Here is a 12,587-nt window from a genome sequence, read left to right as displayed (position 1 = left end):
CTTTTGTTCCCTGCTAGCCGGGCCCTCGCCGCTCGCCCCATCGCAGCCCGCAGCAGAACTCCCCTCTCCTTGCAGCCACTTTGGCTTCTCCTCCTTTTAATTTTTTTTTTTTTTTTTCACCCATCACACTCGTCCGCCGGGCGTTAATCGCAAGTTCTGCTCCGCAAAGGGTCCCCACAGAGGGTGGAGGGAGGAAGTCGGAGGAGCTCCGCTCCTCATTGGCGAAGCAGCCTCCCCCCTTCTCCTCCTCCCGAGGTCTCTTTTATTTATACACGCACGCACACACGCGTGCACATCCCTGGGCCCCGGGGTTTGCTCCACACTGGGGTCCGAGGAGGCAGAACCCGCTCCCAGCCGGGCTGGGGGTGCGCAGGGCACTGCTCCGATGCGCTAGAGGAGCGGAGCAGGGGCTTGGCTGCAGCCCAGCCTTGGCACAGCCTTGCCTCTCCTTTTGATTTTATTTTATTTTTTTTCCCCCTCCTCCCTTCCACTTCATTTCTTTCTTTCCCTCTCTTTCGCCTTTAAGTGGAAAAGCCTTGGCAGCTGGGGAAGGCTGGGAGGGCAGGGAGAGCCCCAGCAGGCAGCAGATAGAGAGTTCGGAGGAGGAGAGGAAGGAATTTCGGAGCCTTCCCGGTGGGACGCGCGGCGCAGGCACTCGGCTGGTGGGACCCTGCTCAAGGTAAGCTCTCGTGTGTGTCACCCACCCGGGGCTGACTCGCCCTCCTGCTCAGCCCTGGCTCTCCAGATGGGAAACGTCGTGTTGGAGCTGGCACAGTCCCGAAGGACGCTGTCCCTGAGCCAGCCCGGCTGCTCGGAAGGGGCACTGCTCCCCTCCAAGGGGTTGGCAGCCTGAAACACCCACCAGGCTCTGGGGAGATGGTGTTTGCTGGAAATCAGCTGAATTCTGTGGCATCCCATGGGAAAGAACGTGGCATCAGCTCTCACCAGGTCCTGGATCGGGATGGCTGAGAGGAGCAAGGGGATGCTGAGGCTGTAGGACAGGAAGGGGGAACCCCACTGCAGCAGGAGTGGGGCCCAGGTGATCTCTGCTTCTCCCTGGATCAGGGGCTTGCCCTGGCTGGTGGGAGGGCTGGAGTGTGCAGGGGAAGAGGCTGCTCACCATGTGCAGTGAGGTATCCTTCAGAGGTGTGAGTGCAGAGCAGTGGCACCCCACTGCCAGCCTGTCCAGACACAGCCACGGCCATCCCTAAATGCAGGCTGCTCCAAGACCATGCCACCTCTGTCTGTGGCCATGGCAGGGCTCCTGTGCCAGTGGGCCATGGAGAGGGACATGTGCAAGCCCTGCCCAGGGTCTGTGCCTGGGAGTGCTGCGTACTGGAGAGGGCAGAGCTTGGTCAAATCCTCCTAGGCATGGATATGGGCAACTTGGTGTCCCGAAAGCATAAGAGCTGAGGGCCTCCAACAGGGCAAAGCTGGTCTGGAGTGAGGCCCTGAAAGTCCAGGGACAGGGGTGAGCATGACCTGCGGGGCTTTGGTGCTGACAGCGGGCTGAATGTCCAGCTCCTGCACTCACCTGCCAGCTGGGAGTCATTTAAAACAGGATTTGTGGTGGAGAGGGATGTTGTGCTTCTCCATCCTGGTCCCAGAGCAAGTGGGGTTTATTCTAAAGCGTGGGAAAATAGCTTAAAGTAGTTGGTCTGGTGTGCAAACCCTGTGCTGGCAGAGGCTTGGCATTCCCAAATCTTTTCAGGTCTCCCACTGATGACAAGGATTAGCAATGTTGACACCCAGTGCTTCCCAGGGACCACTGAGGCGTGGGTGGGAGGTCATTTCCCCCTCAGCACCCTGCAGGACAAGATGTTTGTGCCTCCCATGCTCTTAGGAAAGGAGTGAGTTTCATGTGGTCACCATGTTCCAGTGTCAAGGACAGGCTCTGCCTGGCAGAGGACACAGGCCAGGCTGGCTTGGAGGGGGAGCTGCCCTGGTTGGCAGCCCTGACATGAGGCTTGGAGTCACTCTTGACAGGGATGTCACCCAAGCTTGGGTGTGCTCTGGCTGCTGTGGCAGCCACCAGCCCTGGGCAATGTCCCTGAGCCCAGGGAGCACCCCTAAATCAGGAGGGATTGGTGTTTTGGACAAGCACAAAGTCACAGCAGCCCAGCTGCAGCATGCACGGGGCTCTTCTCTCGTCCTGAAGCTGGCTGTCCCTTCCTCCAGCTCAGGGGCATGGAGGGTCCTCCTAGAAGGAGCAGGCCAGGAGACAGCAGACACTCAACTCCCTGTCCCTGGGTCACCCCCTGCATCCCTGCCCAGGACTGGGGGTGCCCGTGGTCAGTGTGCAGCAAGCATGGCCAGCTGCAGTACTGCAGTCTGGGAGAAGTTAGCCATGGCTGATTGTCCACTCCTGGGCAGATCTTGTGTGTGCTGCTGGGCTCTGGCCTGGGCTTGGTCCTGTGCAACCCCTACATGAACCACCTGGGAGGTCGCTGAGCACACATCCTAACCGTGGGATGGCACCAAGCCAGGCGGGCAGCTGGGGTGCATGGCCGTGTGGGAGGATCCCAAGAGCTCCAGCAGAGCCCAGAACCAACCAGAGTGGCTGTAGTGGACTCAAACCAGGCTGCAGCATGGTCCCAGAGAACCCAAGCTCTTCCTGAGGGATGTGCTGGAAGATGTGTGGCTGGAGCAGCTCAGAGAGGCAGGGTGGAGGGAGCAGCTCCTCCCCAGCAAGTGGCACCAGGTGCTTCAGCAGGGATAGACATGGATTGGATGGGCTCAGGGACAGCAGTGAGGATGAGGAGAAGTCCAGAAGAAGCTGCAAAGGACTGGGAGAGGGGTTGATGTGGCTCATTGGTCACTGGGTGTTGTGGGAAGGTGACACACAGTCTTCATGCACAGGAAAAGTCATCACAGAGAGAAAAGAGCTTTCAGGTGAAATATCTGTAGGCTTAGAAACAGAAGACTGAGTTCCTTCAGCCTCACAAGTCTCAAAGCACACGTCGGGGAAAGCTCTGGCTGGGAAGACATGGGCACAGGACATTTACACCATGATCTCTTTCAGTCTCATCTTTGATGGGTGTGTGACAGGATTTCCAAGGCGTTCAGAACAACCCTCAGGGAGGGGAGAGCACTGAGCCTGTCTGCAGGAGTAGATCAAGACAGGATTGTCTCAGTGAACACCAGAAGAAAGCTGGGATTAAGAAATGCTCTCCAGCTGTGGGAGTGATGCCATGCAAAAAGAGACCATGGTGGCTGGATGTGGCTTTGGCCAAATGTCCAGCTGCTGCCAGAGGCTCCAGGCAGGGATTGCTCTGCCTGGTCCTCAAGGTTCCTTTGGCCTCAGCCTCTGATGGGAAGTGGGATGGGATTGCAATGCTGTCCACAGTGTCAGGCTCCAGGAAAGCATCTTCCTGGGATGGAGTGGCAAAGGTCAGGGAGCAGAGGGGCCGTGCTGAGCCCCGTGGGAGCACAGCCACTGGCAGCTGGGGCTGCCTTTGACCCAGAGCTGGAAGGAGCTGGGGACCATGTGGGCTTGGGCTTGGCTGGATGTACCCTATCCCTGCAAGGGAGGATTGGAGCTGAACACTTCGTGGAGTTTGTTTGTTTGTACTTTAACCAAGGGACAGAAATCCCCTGGAGAGGAGCTGCAGGGGGAGGGTATAGACTGGGCATTGTTTCCTGAGGAGCTGGAGCAGCTCCAGGAGGCTCCTTCCGCTCCACCAGGCAAATTGGACATAACGAGGCTTGTTTTAGGGGTCGGTGTGCCCCCTCCTCCTCTCCCCCATTGCCTAATTAGGGTTCCCAAGCTCAGCTCACCTCTATCCTGTTCTGCTGCCACTGAGACACCTCCTCCTGGAAGGGCAGCAAGTTCCAGCCCCACAGGGAGCACAGAGCAGCCCCAGCTGTGACAGGGACACATGCTGGGGATGCACAGAGGGGTGCTGGCATGGCTCATGTGCTGAGCAAGGTGGTCCCTTGGGCCCGTTGTCCCCCAGCATGGTAACAGGAGCTGTGCAGTGATGTACTGCCCCTCACACCCTGCTTTTCCAGTATCCTTGGGTGCACACCAGGCTGTGGCATGCCCTGGTCTGTGTGTGCCACCTTCCCTGGCAACCACAACCTGCAGAAGAAGAGGACCATGGTGCGTGGAGCCTATGCAGGGAGCTGGGAGCTCACAAATCTCCCACAGAAAGGCTGGTGCCAGGAGAGCCAGGGCAGTGCAGTGTGTGGTGTTTGATGGATGGACTCATCCTCTCCAGGCCATGCCTGCAGGGGCACCTGCTTATCCATCCAGGAACTGACTGACACCCATCCTACACTCTTCTTTGGGCTCAGTAAGAGCCAGTGTGTCATGGAGCTGGTGGGAAGCTGTGGGGTGCAGGAGCTGGGGCAGGGAGGGGTTGGAGAATGCAGGGATATATCAGGGCACTGCACTGATTGCTAAACCCTGGAAATCCACCAGGAAACAGATGGAGCCCCTTCTCCCTGCTGTGGAAGGGGACTGGCTGGCAGCTGTCCATGGGCAGCACGGGCGATGCTCCTGAAGCAGCAGGAGATGGCCAGTCCTGCTCCTCAGCCCCGTCCTGCCAGGCCCTCTGCCTTCCCTCTTCCGGCCCAGCTACCATGTGAAAGAGGCTGTGACTGAAATCTTAATGCTACCAAGACCCAGCAATTGGCACCAATTAAATTGCTACATTCATGTTTGAATTGCTTTAACTGGCGAGACACACTGTCTTATTTATACAAAAAATATGTTTGCTTGTGGGTTTGTCTGAACCCGTGCCAGCAGAAAATACACCATTTCAAGGCCTGTGCTCTGCAAGCCCATTCTCCTCTTCCAAACTGGAAGTCACCTTGGTTTCAGCCTTTGCCAGGCAATGGTGGCAGAACAGAAACACTGCTTTCCTCGGGGCTGGGCGCTGCAGGATCCACGAGAAGGGTCCCCTCCTCTCTCCCCAGAGGCAGCTGCCAAGTTTCCTTCTCCAGCCTGGGAGCTGTTTGGGAGAATATGGTCTGATTCGGGAACAGGACTCGGTGCCCATTTAAAAGCTGCACTCAGGGGGAGGGCAGGGGGTGCTGGCAGCTGCTGGTGCCAAGTCCTGCCTCAGCTTCTCCTCTGGAGGTTCTGTCAGGTTTTGGGGGTAGGGGCTGTTTGCAGAGCATGGGTGCAGAGGGGAGCTGATTTCTGATTTGTGACTGAGAGAAGTTATAAAGAGCCCTACATGCAGGCTGGGAATAATGGCTTATGCTATCTGGGCAGAGCATACAGGACATTATCCATCTCTGCAGTCCAGGTGCCAAGTGCCACCATCCTGGCCTTCCTGCCCCACACATGAGCTTATGCAGGAGGGGGCAGAATCAGCTCACAGCACCAAGAGCTGCAGAAGAAGTTGCATTTTGCTCCCTCTCAGAAATCCAGAACAAGGCCAAACACAAAACCCCTCTGAAAGCAGCCTCTGCCCTTCACACCCACCGCTGGATGCTCCATCCTTTCCCACCCCAGGCACAGTGCCAGGCTCCTCTCCAGTTCTGCAGACAGGCAAAGGGTGCCCTGACCACAGGGATGGTGAGTGCCTAATCCCAGCCACGAGAGCCTAAAACCCCAGAACAAAGCAATTAAGCTTGGGTCCCTGGGAGGCAGCTGGGAGGAGCTGATGCATCCACGGAGATTATCTCCTCCTCTGCAGATCCCAGGGAAATGCTCACAAGAGGATCAGGTTGCTCAGCCTTTGCTGGGGTGTTGGACTGGTAAGACCACAACATTCTGCCTGCTCCTGGGGCTTTGCAAAGCCCCTACATCCAGCTGGGACTCAGGACGGTTCTTTTTCTCATCCTGCCTCCGTTGCCCTCCCCTCACAGCTTATTAGTGGTTAATTAGAGCCAGCTGGGACCTTTGGCTCCAGCCCTGGCCCCTCCAGAGCAGCCAGCCTGGGTCAGTGGCTGTGAGCAGGTGATGGAGGTGCTGCCTTGCTGGGGACTGTTCTCCTCCCTGTGCAGACACCAGCAGAGAGCTTCCCTTGAGTCACCCCGGGAAGGCAGACAGGGCTTTCTGGCAGCCATGGAACAAGAGAGAGGAAAGCCCTGGAGATGCCAGGACAAGGAATGAGAAGCCAAGATAGTCCCTGATCCTGGTTCCATGTCCCCTGCTTCCCTCATTCTCTGCTCTGGTGGGGAGAAGCAGCAGTTAAGCAGATGGACTCTGCTCAAGGCAAACAACCCCAACCAGTCTGACATGCCCAGAGCTGGGACCCCTAAAAGTGCCAGTTTGGGGGTGGAGGGATAGGAGAGCTGAGTCACTCAGCCAGCCCCAAGGCTTTGCTGCCCAGTTGGAGGGGCCAGGGGGATGCAGGGAGATGTGTGGGTCCTGGTTTGGGTCCCTGCAGCCATGTTCATAATTGACATTGCTCACATGCTTGTGAAACAGCGTGGTATGTTCTCCCAAAGAGGTCTTTGCTGTCACGGGTAATAGAGAAATTAGGGGACTGTCATGGACGGCCCTGGCTGGCCTGTGTTGGGTATTTTAAAGCATCCTATTGGAAAAGAGCACTGGGAAGGGCTGAAATGCTCCCAAGGGGCATATTTGTACCTCCCTGGGGTGTCAGTGCACTACAAGGGGTGAGCCCTGAGTCTGCACAGAGCTGCTCCCCACACCCAGTGAGAGCATCCCAGACATGCACAGTGCCAGACTTAGGGCTGTGCTCCAAAACACTGCCCAGCCTCCAGCACCACCCCAGAGCAGTGCCAGCACTACCACGAGCCAGTCCCAGCACCACCACGGCCGTGGCACACATTGTCTGCCCCAGGGAGACCGAGGTGGGCAGGATTTGACCTGGGTGAGAAGCGGGGGATGCAGCAGGGGACAGCTGGGCATTGCCTGGCACGTGGCAGCCGCTCCTCCCAACACTCCCTCCCTCCTTCCCCAGGCCCAGGTGGACCCTGGTCCTCACCCAGGGTTTTCCCACAGTCCAGGCCAGGCCTGCAGGCTCCGGGAGCAGCCCACAGGGTCTGGCCTTTCCTGCGAAAGCGGAAGCAGGGGAGCATGCGCGGCCGAAAGGGCCACGGATACCATCACTGGGGCTGGGGGATATTTATAACACTGGCACCTCTCCAAACAGATGTTTCTTTTTATTCTGAACTTGCACTAAATGGGTCACTCGTTTCCTCTGTCTCCCATGGGCTTAAAGCAGAGGGGGAAAGAGGAGGGGATATGGGTGAGAGTGCAGGGCTCGCCCTGGTCCCACGTCCCTCTGTGCTGGCTCCTCACAGCGACGTGTCCTGGAGAGCCCGTGGCTGGAGATTTGCTGGGTTCTGTGCGTGGACATTGAGGGAGGATGGCCGTGGCCAGACAGGGCTGCCTGGGGCTCCCCACCCCATTCCTCACGTGGCTGACCCCAGGGCAGCTGAATCACACTGCTGGGGCTCAGTGTGGACTTGTCATCCCCCCATGGCAGTCTCCCTCCCCTGCCTCAGGGTCACAGTCCTCATTTTCAGCTTTCTGCTGGATCCTGTCAAAGCCTGTGTCGGGGTGCCCTGGAGGAGGCTGGGTGTGCCTCCTCGTGTGCTGACATCTGCTGCAGGACCCTCATGACCACACAGTCACATTCTCCAGATGCCACTGAGGCTGGGGACCAGAATCTGGGGTGCTGGGCAGGGGCTTTGGTCATGTCAGATCTGCTCCCTGATGCAGAGGTCAGCAGGAGAGCTGACCCCTCCTGTGGGTCACTGGGTTCATCCCTTGGCTCATCCCCAGAGGTGGCATCTGCCCATGCTTCTCCTGTCTCCTAGAGAGCCCAGTCCATACCGAGGCTGTGGCTTTAATCACATCTTCACAGCCAAGGAGCTCTCACAAAACCACTCAGAGGGTTTTGGCATTAATGACACTTCCTGTGCTTGCAAAACTTCACCTCTCCCAGCCCGAAACTCCCCCAGATCCAGCACACTGCCAACAGGTACCCCGGCTCTCAGCATCCCCCGGTCTCACAGTGTCTGGGGAGACAGTGTTTGGGGTCCCCTTGGCGCTGGCAGGTGGTCAGGTGAGGAGGGTTTTGTCCCCAGGTGTTCATCCTGGGGCAGGGATGGTCTGTGGGACACAGGGACTCCCCAGCCCTGCTGCTCCTCAGTCTGGTTTCAGATTTCCTACCTCTGTGTTTTATCAGCAGCCGTTTATGGGCCTTGGGATGACAAGCTCCCCATGTGTGTGCCCTGCCTAATTCTAGCCTTTTGCTGGGAAAAAGAAAAAGGGCTCTGTGATGATAATCTGGCCTGTGAGTAAACATGGTGTCATGGGAGCCAAGGGACCCCAGAGGAGAGATGTTGCAACTCCGGACAATTCCAGCCAAGGGAAAAAAAAAAAAAAAAACAACAACCACTCAGTTTTATTTAGATTAAAGGGTGGGAAAGAAGCAGTTGCAGAGGCCAGAAGAAGGGTGGCAGAGGAAAACAGGACAAGCCATGGAGTTTCACTGCCGGACAAGCAAGGTTTGGGTTTCAAGGGTCATCAGCCTCTGCTCAGGGAGCCTTTTGCCTTCAAAAGCTGGGGATGGTGTCCATGGTGTCCCCCTCCCCCTGCCTTTGGAGTGCCTTTGCTCCCTGGCTGTGAGTGGTATTGATCATGGGATCCACAGAGGGAATTTTTTATTGCATATGGGCATCCATGATCTCACTTAATGACTCAGCTGTGATTAGACAGAGAAGAAATAAAGTATATTTGACTTCCCACTAATTTGCACCAGATGTCCCTTGCCTGTTTGGCAGGACAGCGGGGCCATCAAGCATTGTGGGAGCGCCTGGAAGCACAGCCCTGCAAGAAAAGGGGCTAGAAATAGAAATCCAGAGGAAGGGAAAGGATTGGCAGCTGTGTGAGAGCTCCTTCCCAGTCAGACGAGATGCCCTCGTGGGCAGGGCCAGCATCCAGCACCTCTGCCCAGCACCACAGGAGCAGCAGTGAGGGCAAGGAGAGCATGGCCAGAGGGAAGAGCAGCGTGGGCAATGGATGCAGGAATTGCCCCTGGAAATACAAAATAGAATTTGCTGAGGGGGGCTGTGCACCCTGATTTCCAGCAAACAGTGCATTCCCTTACTGGTGACTGATGGTCTGTAGGGAGCAGAGCTCCTGCCACGGTGGCTCTCAGGGTGGCTGTGGCTGCTCTGCCCCTCCCCAGCATGCTGAGCCATCCCCTTCCCTGTGCACCAGCTCTGCAGGCTGGTTCTCAGCTCCCACAGCTCTAGGGGTGCTTGTGGGACCCCACACACACTGGTTCTGCATAGGGCACTGGCTGTGGAGAGGCAAGAAACATGTTCTAGGTGGGCTGGGAGGAGGGCAGTGGACGGGGAGGACATCCTTGTGTTCCTAACCCATCCTCTCCCATGGTTTATGATGTTCACAGGGCTGGAAATGGCCCTTTCCCACATGGTGCATGCTTGGGGATGGGCAGTGCCATGCAGTGCCAGCAGTGGCTGCCAAGTGTGTTCTGCCAGGGTGCTGGGAGACACACAGGGAGCAAGCACAGAGGCAAGGGGACTCAGAGTATGGCAGGGCACACAGAGCAAAGTCAGAGGAAATTCTTGCCTTGTTACCCAAGAACAGTGAAGACTGAACCCACACAGCATATTTTGGGCATTAGCAAAGGGATTTTAGGCTTACTAGCATTCTTAAACAAGAGAGTGGTCTGGAGTGGGGGAACATTTATGAATCAGAAAGGTCTGGTGATGTTTGAGCTGCTCAGCAAGGCACTCTGAGGTGCAAGGAGTACTAGAGGTGGCTCCCTAAATTAAGGTGGCGTCCCCAGCAGGGGCTGGACACAGCTCCTCCTTGTATCCAAACTGCTGGGCGTTGCCCTGCTCCTGCTGCAGAAATTCCTGTCGAGTCCATCAGCCGCAGAGCCATCAGCCCTGACTGCGAGAGGAGGCAGAGGAGAAAGCTCAGCTGTCACCAGATTGGGGATGCAGCAGAAATGGGAGCGGGCTGCTCTGGAAAGCTGTGCAGTCATGAGATGGGGAATCATGAGACTTGAATCGCGGTCCTGGCCCTGGCCGAGCTGTTTGACCTCTGCTCTGGCCCTCTGGCCCGTGTCCTGTCTGTGGGATCACAGGCCAGCAGAGCCCTGTGCTCAGTGCTGCTCTGGAATGTTGGGGTGACCCCTTTTATTCCATCACCCAGAACCTCCCTGCAAGAGCACAAGGCTAGAGGTGCTCAAACAGGAATCCAGCGGTGCCTGACCTCAGCCAGCCCTGGGACACTCCTCTGCCAGCTGGGAAAGCCAGCAGCCCCAGGGTTGGCTCAGCTCTCCTCATCTCTGCTGCAAACTCCACTCTGCTCTGCCAGGCTGCTGTGATTACAGAGGGGAGATAAGGACAGGCAGTGTCTGTGTCCCCAGTCAGGGACAGTTGCCTGTATCTGTGTCTTGTTTGGACTCCAAGCCCTCCCAGACACTCTCAGTCCAGCAGTGCCCAGCTCTGGCCTCGCTGGGCGTAGCGTGGGGGCGAGCAGGGACGTGCCAGCTCTTGGGACCAGCCTCCCCCATGGCACTTGGCCAAGCCCCAGCGTGTCCCCCGGGACCTGAGCCCTCCCAGGAGCTGAGCCCCTCGGGAGCACAGCCACCCCACAGGCATGGGGGCTGCAAGTGCTGTGGGGCTGTGTCACCCAGCCAGCGCTGCTGCCCTGCGAGCCAGCCGACCTCCTGTCTCCTCTCCCAGCCAAATTCCTCCTTTAGAATAATAAACAGTGTGGCTCAAGAGAAAGGCTCCTTTCCCTGCCTGGCTAGGACTGGTTTGCCTTCACATGGAGGAGCTGGAGAGGGGCAGAGGGAAGGTCTGTACCAGTGCTGGTGGAGAGGGAGCATGGGGATGGAGAGCTGGGACAGCACCTTGGTGGCTCTGCAAGGTGGGAGGCTTCCATGGAGCTGCAGGGCTGAGTGAAGGGAGCTGGACATGGCATTGCTGCAGGAGCTCCCTGGCCTCCATGATTGTGCCTGGATGGGTGAAGGCAAAGGATCCTATGGCTTGAAAATACTCAGGTCCTGGCTTGTGGGAAGGATGTAAGAGTCTGAAGGGTCTGTGGCACCCTGCTAACCCACAGGGGTGAGAGGAGATCACCCAAGGCAGCTGAGCATCGTGTAGCTGCCTGTGTTTGGGTCCCTGGGTGGGATAATATCTGGGTGCCTGCTTTTGTGTCACTGAGTGGGATTGCTCCTCCTCGTCTGGCACTCTTAGCGGCACTCACAGTTCCTGCTAACAACAAAAGCTGGGACTGAGGAGAGAAACAAGTGCTCTCAAGGCTGGCAGTGAGCTGGGTGCATTTGCATCCCTTGTGAGACGCCTGTGCTCACCCACGTGTGCAAGCACACATGTCCCCGTGGCAGGGAGGGACAGGCTTGTCCCTCTCCTGCCGCAGGACCGAGCTCAGCCAGCGGCTCCGAGCATGCCTCTCGCCTCGGCCGGAGCAGACAAACAAGGGAGAGGTCACCACTCTCTGCGAGACGTTGCCACCCTCCCACTCTGCTTGGGAAGCATCTCCGAGAGAAATGCCTTTCTGCAAAACCAGCAGCTTTATTAAAACCAGCTCTGAGCACAGCGCAGGCGGCCAGAGGCGGCAGGCGGAGGCTGGGGGCTCTCAGAGCTCGCTGCAGCAGCACCCCTGCGAGCCCAGCACCAGCATCAGCACCCCTGTGTGCCCAGCACCCCTGTACGCCCAGCACCAGCACACAGCACCCTGTGAGCCCAGCATCAGCACCAGCATCCTGGTAGCACCAGCACCCTGCCAGCCCAGCCCAGCACCAGCATCCCTGCAAGCCCATCACCAGCACACAGCACCCTGTGAGCCCAGCATCAGCACCAGCATCCTGGTAGCACCAGCACCCTGCCAGCCCAGCCCAGCAGCAGCACACAGCAGCTGTGCCCTCTCCCCGGTCCGGCAGGGAGGGTTTGCCACCAGTGATCCTGCAGAGATCCTGCTGCAGGCCGGGAGCTGTCTGTGTGGGGATGGGCAGATCTGGCCTGCAGCAGGACTGGCAGTGGCAGCCGTGGAGCTGCACAGGCAGATAAAAGCTGGGCATGAGCTCGGGAGGATCTTAGCCCCTTACAGGCAGGTATCTGGGGGCTGGGGTGGTGAATACAACCCGGCTTGTGCATGCAGGCAGGGAGGGGTCAAAGGAGAGGATCCCAGTTGTCCTTACAACCTTGAACATTGAATAATGGATGAATCACACACCTCTGTAAAGGAGAGTGGGGACACGAAGGTGATTGTTCTCATGGCAGTGCCTTGGGGGGCAGAGATTAGATTGTCCGTCCTCTCTCCTGCAGCTTGGTGCTCTGAGGGTGGGTGCAGAGAGGTCACATTCATTTACAGCCTGAATTTCACCTCGGTCCTTTCATCCTACCCACCCCCATCTCTTGCCCTAAGTGCTCTTATCCCCTCTGGCAAACGAAGAGAGAGAAAGAGTTATAGAGATATTTTCGGGAGGAGGGAGACGGACGCTGCTGAATAAGCTGGAGACCTGGAAGGATTTGTGGTAGATCAGACTTCTGTTGAGCCAAAGCAAGAGAATAATAAAAACATCTGACAAGCGCACGTCATTTAAAAACCATTTCCTCCTTAACATCAAGCAGACCGGGAGGCCGCTCCAGGG

General features: G+C 57.5%; 1 protein-coding gene across 1 annotated transcript in view; it reads left to right on the top strand.

Annotated features, from left to right (window-relative positions):
* The first annotated feature begins 19 nt into the window (after positions 1–19).
* The window catches only part of PDGFRB (platelet derived growth factor receptor beta), a 32,659-nt gene continuing 20,091 nt past the window's right edge, over positions 20–12,587 (top strand). Inside the window, exon 1 of the mRNA XM_041481846.1 lies at positions 20–679. The gene's annotated coding sequence lies outside the window, so the exon portion shown is untranslated. The remainder of the gene's footprint in view (positions 680–12,587) is intronic.

Source organism: Pyrgilauda ruficollis, unplaced genomic scaffold, assembly GCF_017590135.1.
Source record: "Pyrgilauda ruficollis isolate IOZ18807 unplaced genomic scaffold, ASM1759013v1 scaffold57, whole genome shotgun sequence".
Taxonomy (NCBI): Eukaryota; Metazoa; Chordata; class Aves; order Passeriformes; family Passeridae; genus Pyrgilauda; species Pyrgilauda ruficollis.
Note: the sequence above shows the minus strand (reverse complement) of the source record. Positions and strands in the feature narration are given on the sequence as shown.